The sequence below is a fragment of the Rattus norvegicus genome, chromosome 2 (genome assembly GCF_036323735.1).
Source record: "Rattus norvegicus strain BN/NHsdMcwi chromosome 2, GRCr8, whole genome shotgun sequence".
Lineage (NCBI taxonomy): Eukaryota > Metazoa > Chordata > Mammalia > Rodentia > Muridae > Rattus > Rattus norvegicus.
Window position 1 is genome coordinate 56409871 of NC_086020.1, and position 15128 is coordinate 56424998.

Here is a 15128-nt window from a genome sequence, read left to right on the forward strand (position 1 = left end):
AGCAGTATTTTATAAGTATTAATATTTCATAGGGTTATATAGCAATTCAACCTGAATTTTTTCTGCTTGTAGAATTTTTGAGTCTGATTTGAGATTCCATGTAGCTATTGCTTAATCCCAGTGTGGGACTTTGCTCTATGTTATGCATAGTTGGGAGTTCCTCCCCTTTAAAAACATGATATTTATAATCAGTATTAAATAAGCCTAACATAACTATGGTAATCATAGAGTCTTTGCAACAGTGTAGCTCTAGATATAGAAAGCTTATTTTTATCAGCACGTATGTCTTAGTTTAATTTCTATTGCTATGAAAAATACAGTGACCAAAAGTAACTTGGGGTTCATACCTCTACCAGCAATCCCAGAGAACTGCAGCCATCAGAGACCACCAAGTGAGACCCCTACCCCAATTCTCTATTTGCCAGCCCCTCTGGGTAAACCCAGAAGCAATGAATTCTGCCCTGTACCCTCTGCTCTGCATTTCTGGACCACAGTTTACCTATATCCCTGGAAGCCTATGACCACCTGAAACAACCAGGTAGTATCCTCAATCCCCCAGTCCCTACCAGTTGGGTCATCTGGCAAGCCCAGTAACCATGAAGTCTTCCTTGTGTGCTCCTCCTTCTGGTCCTCATCTCTACCTGCAATGCCAGAGGGCTAGAGCCACGTGAGACCCCATCCTAATTCCCTACCTGCAATGCCAGAGGGCTAGAGCCACGTGAGACCCCATCCTAATTCCCTACCTGCTGGCCCCTCCAGGCAAACTCAGCAGCAATGAGTTCTCCTCTGTCCTCTCTGCACTCCATTTTCCAGGTCACAGTTATGCCTGTATCCCTGGAGGCCTGCTACCACCTGTGAAACCAAAGGTCTGAAGCCACAAGGGACTACCAGATCTGCTTAAATCCCTGTAAACCTACTGCCACTGGGGACAACCAGCTGTACTGTGGTCCCAGAGGTCTGCTGCCATCAGAAACTATCAGGCCTGCCAACCCTAGGAGCAATCAGATGGCTAAAGGCCAGGGTAAGAACAATCAACAAAAGCTAGGGAGATATGACACCACCAGTTCCTAGCAATTATGCGATAGTAAGACCTGGATACCCTAACACATCTGAACCACAAGAAGGTGATTTAAATCTAATCTTATGAACACTTTAAAGATGAAATGAATAAACCTCTTAAAGAAATATAGGAAAATGCAAACAGGTAGAGGTCTTTAAAAAGGAAATTAATACATGCAAATAAGTATAGGAAAATACAATCGAGCAGGTAAAAGGAATGAATAAAACTGCTCAAGACTTGAAAATGGGAAAAAGCAATAAAGAAAACACCAACTGAGACAATCCTGGAGATGAAAAACAGAAAATACAGATGCAAGCCTCATCAACAAAATATAAGAGATGGAAGAGAGAATCACAGGCATAGAAGATACAACAGAAGAAAATGCTAAATCTAGGACGTTTCTAACATGAAACATCCAGGAATTTTGGGACACAATGTAAAGACCAAACCTGAGAATAATAGGAATAGAAGAAGGAGAAGATTCCCAGCTCAAATGTCCAGAAAATATTTTAAACAAAATCATAGAAGAAAATTTCCCTAACCCAAGCAAGAAATGGTCATAAACATACAAGAAGCTTACAGAGCACCAAATAGATAAGACCAAAAAAAAATTTTCCTATTCATATATCCCTCCCAGAATAAAAACACTAAATATATAGAATAGCAACAACAAAAAACATTAAAAGCCATAAGGGGAAAAGGCCAAGTAATATATCATGGCAGACATATTAAAATTACACCAGATTTCACAACAGAGACTTTAAAAGGCACAAGGGCCTGAGTAGATGTTTTACAGTTTAAGAGATCACAGATGTAACCAAAGACTACTATACCAAGCTATCACTTTAGATGAAAAAAAAACCAAGATATTCCATTACAAAATCAAATTTAAGCAATATCTTTCAACTAATCCAGTCCTTCAGAGGATACTAGAAGGAAAACTTCGATACAGGAAAGATACAAGACACAAGAAATAATTATTTTCATACCAGGAAAATAAAAAAGAGAATCAATCTCTCTCTCTCTCTCTCTCTCTCTCTCTGTCTCTCTGCCTGTCTGTCTTTCTCTCTTCTCTCTCTCTCTCTCTCTCTCCACATGCATGCATGCACTCATGCATGCACATGCACACACACACACACAAATTAACACAATCAACAGCAAAATACCAGTAATTAAAAATCATTGGTCATTAATATCTCTCAATATTAATGAAGTCAATTCCTCCTAAAAAAGACATAGGTTAACATCATGGATGCATTAGAGGATCCATCATTCTGCTGCATATAAGAAACACACCTCAGAAACAAAGATAGACACTACCTCAGAGTAAAAGGCTGGAAAAAGATTTTCTAAGCAAACAGATTCAAGAAGCAAGCTGGAATATCCATTTTAATATCCAATAAAATAGACTTTCAACCAAAACTAATCAAAAGAGATGGAAGGACACTTTATACCCATCAAAAGAGAAATCCAACAAGAGGACTTCTTAATTCTAAACAACTATGCCTCAAATGAAAGGGCACCCACATTTGTAAAAGAAACTTTACTAAATCTTAAATCACACATTGAACCTCACACAATTATAGTGGGAGACTTCAATGTTTGTCTTTCACCAAATGGAAAGGTCATCCAGGAAGAAACTAAGGAGAGAGAGAAAATGAAACTAACCAATGTTATTAATCAAACGAACCTAACAAATATCTAATGAACATTTCACCTAAACACAAAGAGTGTACCTTCTTTTCAGCACCTCATGGAACCTTCTTCAAAACCGATCATATACTCAGTCACAAAATAGGCCTCTAGAGATACAAGAAAATTGAAATATCAGACCACCATGGCTTAAAGATGGACTTTAGCAACAACAGAAACAGTAGAAAGTCTAGAAACTCATGGAAACTTTACAATGATTACTGGGTCAGGGAAGAAATAAAGAAATTAGAAACCTTCTAGAATTCAATGCAAATGAAGGAACAACATACCCAATTTTATAGGACACAATGAAAGCTCAAAGAGGACAGCTCATAGTAGTAAGTGCCTTCATAACAAAATTGGAGAATTCTCATACCAGCAATTTAAAGTACACCTGAAAGCTCTCTAGAACAAAAGGAAGAAAACACACTCTAGAAGAGTAGGAGGCAGGAAATAGTCAAACTCAGGGCTGGAAACAAAGAGAACAATACAAAGGATCATATAAACCAAGACCTATTTTTTGAGAAAATCAGCCAGATATATAAATCCTTAGTCAAACTGACTAAGAGACAGAGAGATAATGTTCAAATTAACAAATCAGAAATGAAAAGGGAGACAAAGCAACAGAAACAAAAGAAATTCAAAGCATCATTAGGCTTTATTTCAAAAGCCTGCACTCCACAAAACTGGAAAATCAAACGAAATGGATGATTTTCTAGATAGATACCACTTACTAAAGTTAAATCAAGATTAGGTAAACTATTTAAATAGTCCTATAACCCCCAAGGAAACAGAATATGTCATTAAAATCCTCACCCCAAAACAAACATAAAACTCAGGAACTGTTCTTGAATGCTTTGACCCCTCCCCCCCCCCGCTAGCCCATTGTCCAAAGGTAGCGGAGAATAAGGGGATATGGATCTGTTTAGAAGTAGTTCTCTGTGGTGATTCTAGTCTCCATTGTCAACATACAATGGAGTCCAGTTCAGCATTGTCAGTATACCAACAGTCTAGTTTAAAAATATCACCAAACATGAATCAGCAGTGGCAGCATGATCTAGCAGATCAGTAAATTGGCATGAGTCACTGAGAGTGACCAGGACCAGCCAGAATACCAGGTTTCTGCCTTGCTTTGAAGTAAAGATCAGTGGAGTAATGAGGCCAACAAAGTATTGCACAGCTATCTATGCATGCACCCTGTCACTGTCTGTTTGGTCCTATTTATACTCACTCCAAACATCATATGCCCTCTCAGGGATCTTGCTTCATCAAAACATCATGTGAGTATGCTTTATCAAAACATCATGTGAGTTTGCATCACATGATACAACCAGAAATTTCCACTTCAAGGGCCAGATAGTTTTAGTGCAAAATTCTACCAGACTTTGAAAGAAGAGTTAATACCAATACTCCTCTAACTATTCCACAAAATAGAAACAAAAGAAACATTGCTAAACTCATTCTATGAGGCCACAGTCAAGCTGATAACTAAACGATACAAAGATTCGGCAAAGAATGAGAATTTCAGATCAATTTCCCTTATGAACATTGATGCAAAAACCACTCAATAAAATTCTCACAAATCCAAGAACACATCAAAAGCATCATCCACCATGATCATCCCAAAGATTCAGGGATGGTACAACATAAGAAAACCCATTAACAAAAAAAAAAAAAAAAAAAAAGAAAACCCATTAACATAATCCACTGTATAAACAAACTAAAAGAAAAAAAATCCATATGATTGTCTCATTAAATGCTGAAAAGGTCTTTGGAAAAAAAATCCCACACCTCTTCCTCTTAAAAGTCTTAGAGAGATCAGGGATACAATGTACATGCTTAAACATAATAAAGGCAGCATATAGCAAGCCAATAACCAACATTAAGTTAAATGGACAAAAACTTAAAGAAATTCCACTAAAATCAGGGACAAAACAAGCCTGCCTACTCTCTCCCTATCTTCAATATAGTACTTGAAGTCCTAGCTGGAGTGACAAAACAACTAAAGAAGACAAAGGGGATAAAGACAGGAAAGGAAGAAGTCAAAGTATTACTACTTACAGATAATATGATAGTATACATAAGTGACCCCCGAAATTGTACCAGAGGACTCCTACAGCTAATAAACACTGGCTGGATACAAAATTAATTCAGAAGACTTAGTATCTCTCATTTATACAAACAACAAATGGTCTCAGAAAAGAGGGAAATAACACCCTTATATTAGCTTCAAATAATATAAATATCTTGTTGTAACTCTAACCATGCAAATGAAATAACTGTATGACAAGAAAAAAAACTGAAGATATGAAAAGATGGAAAGATCTCCCATGCTTATGGATTGGTAGGATTAACGTTTTTAAAATGGCCATCTTGCCCAAAGCAATCTACAGATTCAATGCAATTACCATCAAAATCTTTTTTTTTAATTTTTTTAAAATTTATTTAATACTTAATAATAATTCTTTGGTTTCCGGGCAAACATCCCCCCCTCCCCTTCTTTATGGGTGTTCCCCTCCCCATCCTCCCCCCATTGCCGCCCTCCCCCCAACAGTCTAGTTCACTGGGGATTCAGTCTTAGCAGGACCCAGGGCTTCCCCTTCCACTGGTGCTCTGACTAGGATATTCATTGCTACCTATGAGGTCAGAGTCCAGGGTCAGTCCATGTATAGTCTTTAGGTAGTGGCTTAGTCCCTGGAAGCTCTGGTTGCTTGGCATTGTTGTTCATATGGGGTCTCGAGTCCCTTCAAGCTCTTCCAGTTCTTTCTCTGATTCCTTCAACGGGGGTCCTATTCTCAGTTCAGTGGTTTGCTGCTGGCATTCGCCTCTGTATTTGCTGTATTCTGGCTGTGTCTCTCAGGAGCGATCTACATCCGGCTCCTGTTGGCCTGCACTTCTTTGCTTCATCCATCTTGTCTAATTGGGTGGCTGTATATGTATGGGCCACATGTGGGGCAGACTCTGAATGGGTGTTCCTTCAGTCTCTGTTTTAATCTTTGCCTCTCTCTTCCCTGCCAAGGGTATTCTTGTTCCCCTTTTAGAGAAGGAGTGAAGCATTCCCATTTTGATCATCCGTCTTGAGTTTCATTTGTTCTAGGCATCTAGGGTAATTCAAGCATTTGGGCTAATAGCCACTTATCAGTGAGTGCATACCATGTATGTCTTTCTGTGATTGGGTTAGCTCACTCAGGATGATATTTTCCAGTTCCAACCATTTGCCTACGAATTTCATAAAGTCATTGTTTTTGATAGCTGAGTAATATTCCATTGTGTAGATGTACCACATTTTCTGTATCCATTCCTCTGTTGAAGGGCATCTGGGTTCTTTCCAGCTTCTGGCTATTATAAATAAGGCTGCGATGAACATAGTGGAGCACGTGTCTTTTTTATATGTTGGAGTATCTTTTGGGTATATGCCCAAGAGAGGTATAGCTGGATCCTCAGGCAGTTCAATGTCCAATTTTCTGAGGAACCTCCAGACTGATTTCCAGAATGGTTGTACCAGTCTGCAATCCCACCAACAATGGAGGAGTGTTCCTCTTTCTCCACATCCTCGCCAGCATCTGCTGTCACCTGAGCTTTTGATCTTAGCCATTCTCACTGGTGTGAGGTGAAATCTCAGGGTTATTTTGAATTGCATTTCCCTTATGACTAAAGATGTTGAACATTTCTTTAGGTGTTTCTCAGCCATTCGGCATTCCTCAGCTGTGAATTGTTTGTTTAGCTCTGAACCCCATTTTTTAATAGGGTTATTTGCCTCCCTGCAGTCTAACTTCTTGAGTTCTTTGTATATTTTGGATATAAGGCCTCTATCTGTTGTAGGATTGGTAAAGATCTTTTCCTAATCTGTTGGTTGCCGATTTGTCCTAACCACAGTGTCCTTTGCCTTACAGAAGCTTTGCAGTTTTATGAGATCCCATTTGTCGATTCTTGATCTTAGAGCATAAGCCATTGGTGTTTTGTTCAGGAAATTTTTTCCAGTGCCCATGTGTTCCAGATGCTTCCCCAGTTTTTCTTCTATTAGTTTGAGTGTATCAGGTTTGATGTGGAGGTCCTTGATCCACTTGGACTTAAGCTTTGTACAGGGTGATAAGCACGGATCAATCTGCATTCTTCTACATGTTGACCTCCAGTTGAACCAGCACCATTTGCTGAAAATGCTATCTTTTTTCCATTGGATGGTTTTGGCTCCTTTGTCAAAAATCAAGTGCCCATAGGTGTGTGGGTTCATTTCTGGGTCTTCAATTCTATTCTATTGGTCTATCTGTCTGTCTCTGTACCAATACCATGCAGTTTTTATCACTATTGCTCTGTAATACTGCTTGAGTTCAGGGATAGTGATTCCCCCTGCAGTCCTTTTATTGTTGAGGATAGTTTTAGCTATCCTGGGTTTTTTGTTATTCCAGATGAATTTGCAAATTGTTCTGTCTAACTCTTTGAAGAATTGGATTGGTATTTTGATGGGATTGCATTGAATCTGTAGATCGCTTTTGGTAAAATGGCCATATTTACTATATTAATCCTGCCAATCCATGAGCACCATCAAAATCTTTATAGACCTTGGAAAATACAATTGTCAACTCTAGAAACAAAAGGCCCAGGATGATTAAAACATTCCTGTACAATAAATGAATTTCTGGAGGTAACACCATCCCTCACTTCAAGTTGTACTACCAAGAAATAGTAATAAAAACCTCATGGTTTTGGCACAGAAACAGAGAGGTTGATAGATGGTATTAAAGACCCAGAAATAGACTCACACACCAATGGACACTTGATTTTGGTTTACATAATCTGAACCCATACACTAGAAAAATGCATCTTCAACAACTGGTGCTGTTCTAACTGGGTGTCTGTATGTAGAAGAATGCAAATATATCCATATTTATCACCCTGGACAAGACTCAAGTCCAAGTCATCTAAACTTCAATGTAAAAAAATGGACATAATACATACAATAGAACAGAAAGTGAGGAATAGCCATGAATGCATTGGAGACAACTTCTTGAATAGAACATCTATAGTTTCAGCATTAAGTTCAACAATTAATAAGTGAGACCTCATGAAACTTAAAAGTTTCTGTAAGGCACTATCAATAGAACAAAATGGCAGCCTAAAGCATGGGAAAAGATCTTCATGAACCCTACATCTGACAGAAGGCTAATATCCAAAATTTACAATGAACTAAAGAAGTTAGACACAACCTAAATAAGCCAATCAAAAAATGGGTCATGGAGTTAAATAGAAAATTCTCAACAGAGGAATCTCTAATGGCTGAGAAATACTTGTAGAAATGTTCAGTGTCAGATGAGATAGGGCAAGTTCAGGGTTTATTTTAAAAGGTCATAGCATCAGGAAACTTGAGAAACATTGGTTTATAGCATGAATAGTAGGGTTTTGAGTTAATTTTATCTTTTCCTTGACTTTTCATGTATTAATCTAAACATTCAAAATGAGTATAAGAATTATATACATAATTATTATAAAGTATAAAGTGAAAAATAGAATAACAAAAAATAAAAAAGGAAATGTTCAGTGTCCTTAGTCATCAGGAAAATACAAAGCAAAAGAAGTCTGAGATGCCATCTTATACCTATCAGAATGTCTACGATCATAAACTCAGGTGACTGCACATGCTGGCAAGGATGTGTAACAAGGGGAATGATCCTCCATTGCTGGTGGGAATGTGAACCTGTACAACCATTCTGGAAATTAATTTGGCCATTACTCAAAAAAATTGGTAATAGTTTTACCTCTAGAGCCAGCTATACCAGTCCTGGTATATACTCCAATAATGCTCTACCATACTACGAAGACACATGCTCAACTATGTTCATAGCAATTTTATTTATAATAGCCAGAAACTAGAAACAACCCAGAAGTCCCTCAGCTGAAGACTGTATTTTCAAAAATGTGGTTCATTTACACAATGGATTAATAGTCAGCTATTAAAATGAAGGGTATTATGAAGTTTGTAGGCAAATGGATGGAACTAGAAAATATACTGGTTGAGGTAACCCAGACCTAAAAGGACATACATGGTATGTGGATATTAGCCATAAAAAACAGGATGACAATCCACAGACGCAGAGAAGCCAAATAACAAGGAGGGTCAATAACAAGGAGGGTCCAATGGAAGATGCTTGAATCTCACTCTGAAGGGGAAATAGATATTGGAGGTGAATGGATGGAGGGAATGTAGGGAATAGGGAGTAGGGAGGGAGGTGGGGATCAGGTATAGGGAGAGTTGGGAAGAGAGGGCCCAGAGAATGAATGGAAATATGTGGCAGCTAGGGGTAGGGGTCATCTCTAGTACTTGCCAGAGGCCTGGAACTGGCAGAGGGAGACTCTAGCTAAAACTCCTAGCAGTAGGAAATGTAGAACCCTGAAGTGTCCATCTTCTGTAGCCAGGCAGGACTCCTAGTTGAGAGATAAAGAAACTAACTCACCCACAAAAACTTTCGACCTCAATTTGTCCCGCCTATAAGAAGTGCAGGGACAAAGATGGAGGTGAGACTGAGGGAATGGCCAACCACTGACTGGCCCAAATTGAGACCCATCTCATGGGCAAGAACCAATCCCTGACACTATTAATCATGCTCTGTTACAGTTGCAGATAGGAGCCTAGCATAAATGTCCTCTGAGAGTCTCCACCAAGCAACAGATAGAAACAGATGCAGAGAACCACAGCTAAACATTAGATGGAGGTTGGGAGTCTTTGGAAGAGTTGGGTGAAGGATTGAGGGACACAAAGGGGATAGGAATTCCAAAAGAAATCCACCAGTGTCAACTCAACTGGACCCTTGGAAACTCCAGAGACTGAACCACCAACCAAAGATCAAGCATGGGCTAGACCTAGGCTCTTCTCATATATGTAGCAGATGTACGGCTTGGTATTTATGCAGGTCCCCCAACAAATGGAGTGCAGGTAATCCCTGACTCTCTTGCCTGCCTGTTTATCCTGTTCCCCTAACTGGCTGCCTTGTCTGTCCCAAATGGGAGAGGAAATGCCTAGTCCTACAGAACCTTGATATGCCAGGGTGGGTTGATGGGGGGTGGTGCTCTTCCTCCTCAGAGGAGAAGGTGGTGTGGGTTTGGGGAGGAGCTAGCTGCTGAGGGGTAGTGGGAGGGGAGGCAGGGGCTATGATCAGGATGTAAAGTGATTAAGTAAATAAATGAGAAAAGAGCAACATTGACAAGCTTTTATCTTTGGCACTTATTACTTATGTATTGGTATTTGCAGAATTGCTAAGCAGCACTTCTAAGAAAAGGGCTTAGAAATGTATATTAGTATATGTGTATGAGTGATGTGTGTTCAAGTGATGGCTATAGATCACTTAAAGTGCCATCTATCCTGGCTTACTTTTGAGATAGGGTCTCTCACTTATACCCAGGGTTTACCAATTTGCTAGGCTGGGTAACCATAAAACATCAGAGACAAACAAACCTCTTTTTAACTCTTTGGCACTAGAATTTCAATTGCATGCTACCACATCTGGCTCTTTATGTGAATTCTGGCAAACATATGGTAGTGGAAGACTCTGATTTAGGAGGAATCTAGTAGATTCTTAATTAGAACCGCTACTTCAATATAATTTAATTTTTTTCAAGGCACATTCCACCTTAGTTTGTTCTGTATCATACACAGAGCATTTGGCCATTGTCTTAAAGATAAAATATTCAGCAATGAAACTCTGTCGATGACTCTTAAGATTTTGTTGAAAATAGGAACAATCAACAGGAGTTACGTGCTATACTGCCATGTTGGAATAAGAGCAAATCTTTATTTTTCTCCATCTTTATTAACTTGGGTATTTCTTATTTACATTTCGATGGTTATTCCCTTTCCCGGTTTCCAGATCAATATCCCCCTAACCCCCTTCCCCTCCCCTTCTATATGGCTGCTCCCCTCCCCATTCTTCCCCCATTACCGCCCTCCCCCCAACAATCCCGTTCACTGGGGGTTCATTCTTGGCAGGACCAAGGGCTTCCCCTTCCACTGGTGCTCTTACTAGGCTATTCATTGCTACCTATGAGGTCAGAGTCCAGGGTCAGTCCATGTATAGTCTTTGGGTAGTGGCTTAGTCCCTGGAAGCTCTGGTTGCTTGGCATTGTTGTTCATATGGGGTCTCGAGCCCCTTCAAGCTCTTTCAGTCCTTTCTCTGATTCCTTCAACGGGGGTCCTATTCTCAGTTCAGTGATTTGCTGCTGGCATTCGCCTATGTATTTGCTGTATTCTGGCTGTGTCTCTCAGGAGAGATCTACATCCGGTTCCTGTCAGCCTGCACTTCTTTGCTTCATCTATCTTATCTAATTTGGTGACTGTATATGTATGAGCCACATGTGGGGCAGGCTCTGAATGGGTGTTCCTTCTTCCTCTGTTCTACATTTTGCCTCCCTATTCCCTGCCAAGGGTATTCTTGTTCCCCTTTTAAAGAAGGAGTGAAGCATTCGCATTTTGGTCATCCTTCTTGAGTTTCATGTGTTCTGTGCATTTAGGGTAATTTGAGAATTTGGGCTAATAGCCACTTATCAATGAGTGCATACCATGTGTGTTTTTCTGTGATTGGGTTACCTCACTCAGGATGATATTTTCCAGTTCCATCCATTTGCCTATGAATTTCGTAAAGTCATTGTTTTTGATAGCTGAGTAATATTCCATTGTGTAGATGTACCACATTTTCTGTATCCATTCCTCTGTTGAAGGACATCTGGATTCTTTCCAGCTTCTGGCTATTATAAATAAGGCTGCTATGAACATAGTGGAGCATGTGTCTTTGTTATATGTTGGGGCATCTTTTGGGTATATGCCCAAGAGAGGTATAGCTGGATCCTCAGGCAGTTCAATGTCCAATTTTCTGAGGAACCTCCAGACTGATTTCCAGAATGGTTGTACCAGTCTGCAATCCCACCGACAATGGAGGAGTGTTCCTCTTTCTCCACATCCTCGCCAGCATCTGCTGTCACCTGAGTTTTTGATCTTCGCCATTCTGATCGACCACGAAGCCTATGTGTAATGAAGTACCAGAGCACTATCAACTATGTGTTCTTTTTTTTTAACCAAGTTCATCAGAAGAGTTCTTTGGTGGTTCAGAGGTTAGATTTGGGGCCCTCCTGAATTACTCACAGGACAATTAATTTATTGTGACCAATGTCAGTTACTTTTCCCTAGGAACCTGGAGATTTAGATCTCCGTGGTTTCTTATGCAACTATAGCAAAAGCGGGAAGGGTATGTAGAATAAGTTAGTCATTCATATGTTATTCACTAGCAAAGAGTCAGCTTTCTTAACATTCTAGTTATCAACTGACCAGAACCGTTATTTGTGTTTTTCAAAATATACTACTCTGCTTGGAGCACTTTAATCTTACTTCACTAGGCAAGATGTTAATTGAAACATGAGCTCTTCTTGGAAGGATTTCCCTTCATGGAGGGCTTTTCTTGTCAAAGTCCAATGTAAGTTCTTTTGTCATTACCTATAGCCCCGTTAGAAATGTAGGTTAGAGCTGGAGAAAGGACTGAGTTGGTAAAACACACACAGTGAAAACTTAAACATCTGAGTTTAGATTCCAAGAACCCACATAACGTGACACATGTTTTAGGACTCTGTACAGACTTATTCCTTACTGAATACATATATCAAAATACTATTAGACAAAGCAAGCTTCTGGTAAGCAGAAAACAAGGTAGGTAAAGAAATTTAAGAAATACTAACAATTATTTAATTTAGAAAATGTTTATAATTGATTTAAAAAATTCAAGTGGAGAATGAAAATAAAACATGGAAGGTCATTCATTTTCCTTTTTCTTTTTATATTGGATATTTTATTTATTTACATTTCAAATGTTATCCCCTTTCTCAGTTTCTCTTCCAATAACTCCCATCCCATCCCCCCACCCCTACTTCTATGAGGGTGTTCTTCCACCCACCCACTCCCACCTCCCTGCCCTGGCATTCCATGGGGGCATTGAGCCTTCACAAGACCAAGGGCCTCTCTTCCCATTGGTGTCCAATAAGGCCGTCCTCTGCTACATATGTGGCTGGAACCATGGGTCGCTCCATGTGTACTCTTTGGTTGGTGGTTTCGTCCCTGGGAGCTCTGGAGGGTCCAGCTGGTGCTTATCTACAGTTATCTTCCCCTAGGTGACTGTTACAGTTTCAGATAAAATTGCTATGTTAAAAGCACAACCCAAAATGGTATTAGTAACTGCATTTTAAGGTGTGTTTAAAAAAATTGATCTCCTATCTGTATTGGTATGAAGAATAATTTTATTTCCTTTATTTTTGAGATCATAATATAATTACATCATTTCTCCTCTTTCTCCCCACCTCATATACCCTACCTTATTCTCTTTCAAATTTAAATTCATGGTCTCTTTTTTCACTAATTATTCTTTTTACACACACACACACACACACACACACACACACACACACACACACACACTCCTAAATACATAAACACAAACTTCAGTCTTTATAATGTTGCTTGTAATTGTATCTTCTGACGGCTGATTGTTTGGTATTGGAGAGTCAATTAATATTCTCTTCCTTGAGGAGGACTGTTCACCCTCTCTCAGCAGTTTGTATTTCCCCAGTCCTTTGAGGCTTGAGACCTTGTGAGTTCTCCCAACCCCGTCTACATTAGGCTATTTCTGCCTTCCTTATGTAGTTGTGTTTGTGTGTCAGGCTCAGGAGACTTCCTGAGTGTGAGTCCCAAGATTCCTAGGAGGCTCAACCTCAAGACACTCCCTGACCCTTTGGCTCTTGTCAGTCCTCTCCACCTCTTCCTTTACAGTGATCCCTGAGCCTTAGGTGCAGGAGTTATGTTGAAGATAGATCAGTCAGCACTAGTGTCTAGAACTCTGCATTTTGTTTGGCTGGAGTTTTCTGTAATGATCTCTCTTTGTTACATAAAAAGCCAAATATGTACGTAAGATATTCAGAGTTTAGTTAGGGATTATGTTGGCTTACTGAAGTGGTGATTTTAAATTTTCATTGAAAAATATTTTCCACAAGGACCCGATCCTCTGTCTCATTGACATATATTTGCCGATTATTCCTTTGAGATTATACATAAAAATGTCTTATATCTAGGCTGCAGCAATGGGACATATTTTTCACTAGTATTTATTTCAAACATTGCTTTTGCATATTGAATTTATGTGGCATCTCAACATGGTTAGACCCAGATGATGAAGAACTCTCTGTGTATAATTAAGTTGTCTGTTATTTATATATCCAGATGCAAATGTATTTTCTTTATGAAGACCACTCTGCTCTCTGCAAGACTTAAGAAGTCATTATCTCTGTTGTTTTATTCACTGAGTTTCAGAATGTGATTCCTGAAATAACAGAGCACAGCATGATGGTTTAATGGCAATTTAAAGAGGAATTTTCAAGAACATCTTTATTTTTCTCTTTATACTCCAGTACTATTAAATGTATTATTTTCAAACTATAAGAATCTGGAGACTATTAAGTTAACAGTAAACTCCCTGGTGAAAGCTTAAAAAATGTCTAAGAGAGTTGGAAGCCATATCTTTTCTTCTGGTACAATATCACAGGGCTATGTCCACTGTACAGAAAATGTTAGCATGTGTGCACGATGCTATAGGACTTTAGGCTGCCATTAGTCACAAGTGCATCTTCGACTCTCACCTTGGTTATTTTAAGTGCTCCAGTGAAGTCTAAGAGTTAATCTATGGTCTGAGAAAGTGCCTTCAAACAGAGTCACACAATGGGAAGTTATAATACCTTCCCCTCCAGTGAGCAGTGGGTGCTTTGTTTCTCTTGATTAATAGAGATGCTTAAAGCCAATCCCTGTATCTCCAAGTGAAATAGCCCTGTGAACAACTCAGGTTCCATTAGTCCCTGTAGAATCTCAGTGAGTCTAAATTCTAACCAAAATCACATTTTTTTTGACATAGGGAGGGCAAACAATGGGAAAATGTGTGGGGGCTGTTTGTTGAATTTCACCATAACAAAATGTCTGAGATAAAGAACATAAATAAAAGATTTATTTTAGCTCATGGTCCTGGAGGTTCAGTGTGTAGAATGGGTGATGTCTTAGCTTTGCGCCTCTGGTGGCATGCTGGATAGCATTGGTGGAGAAAGCACAGGGGTCAGAAACTTTTCACATTGTGGCCAGAAAACATAAAAAGAAATCAATTCCAGATGCTGTCAAGTTGACAACTGAGATTGGCAGACACAAAGTGGCAGTCCGTCAGATGTTTCCATGTCCTCAGTGACTTAAGGATTTCACACAAAACCTTTGTACATGCTCTACTACTTTTCATCACTGGTGCCCTGAAAACCAACACTTTTCTATAAGGATTTTGGGGGACATTTATTCAACCCCCAGCAGGGAACAGAT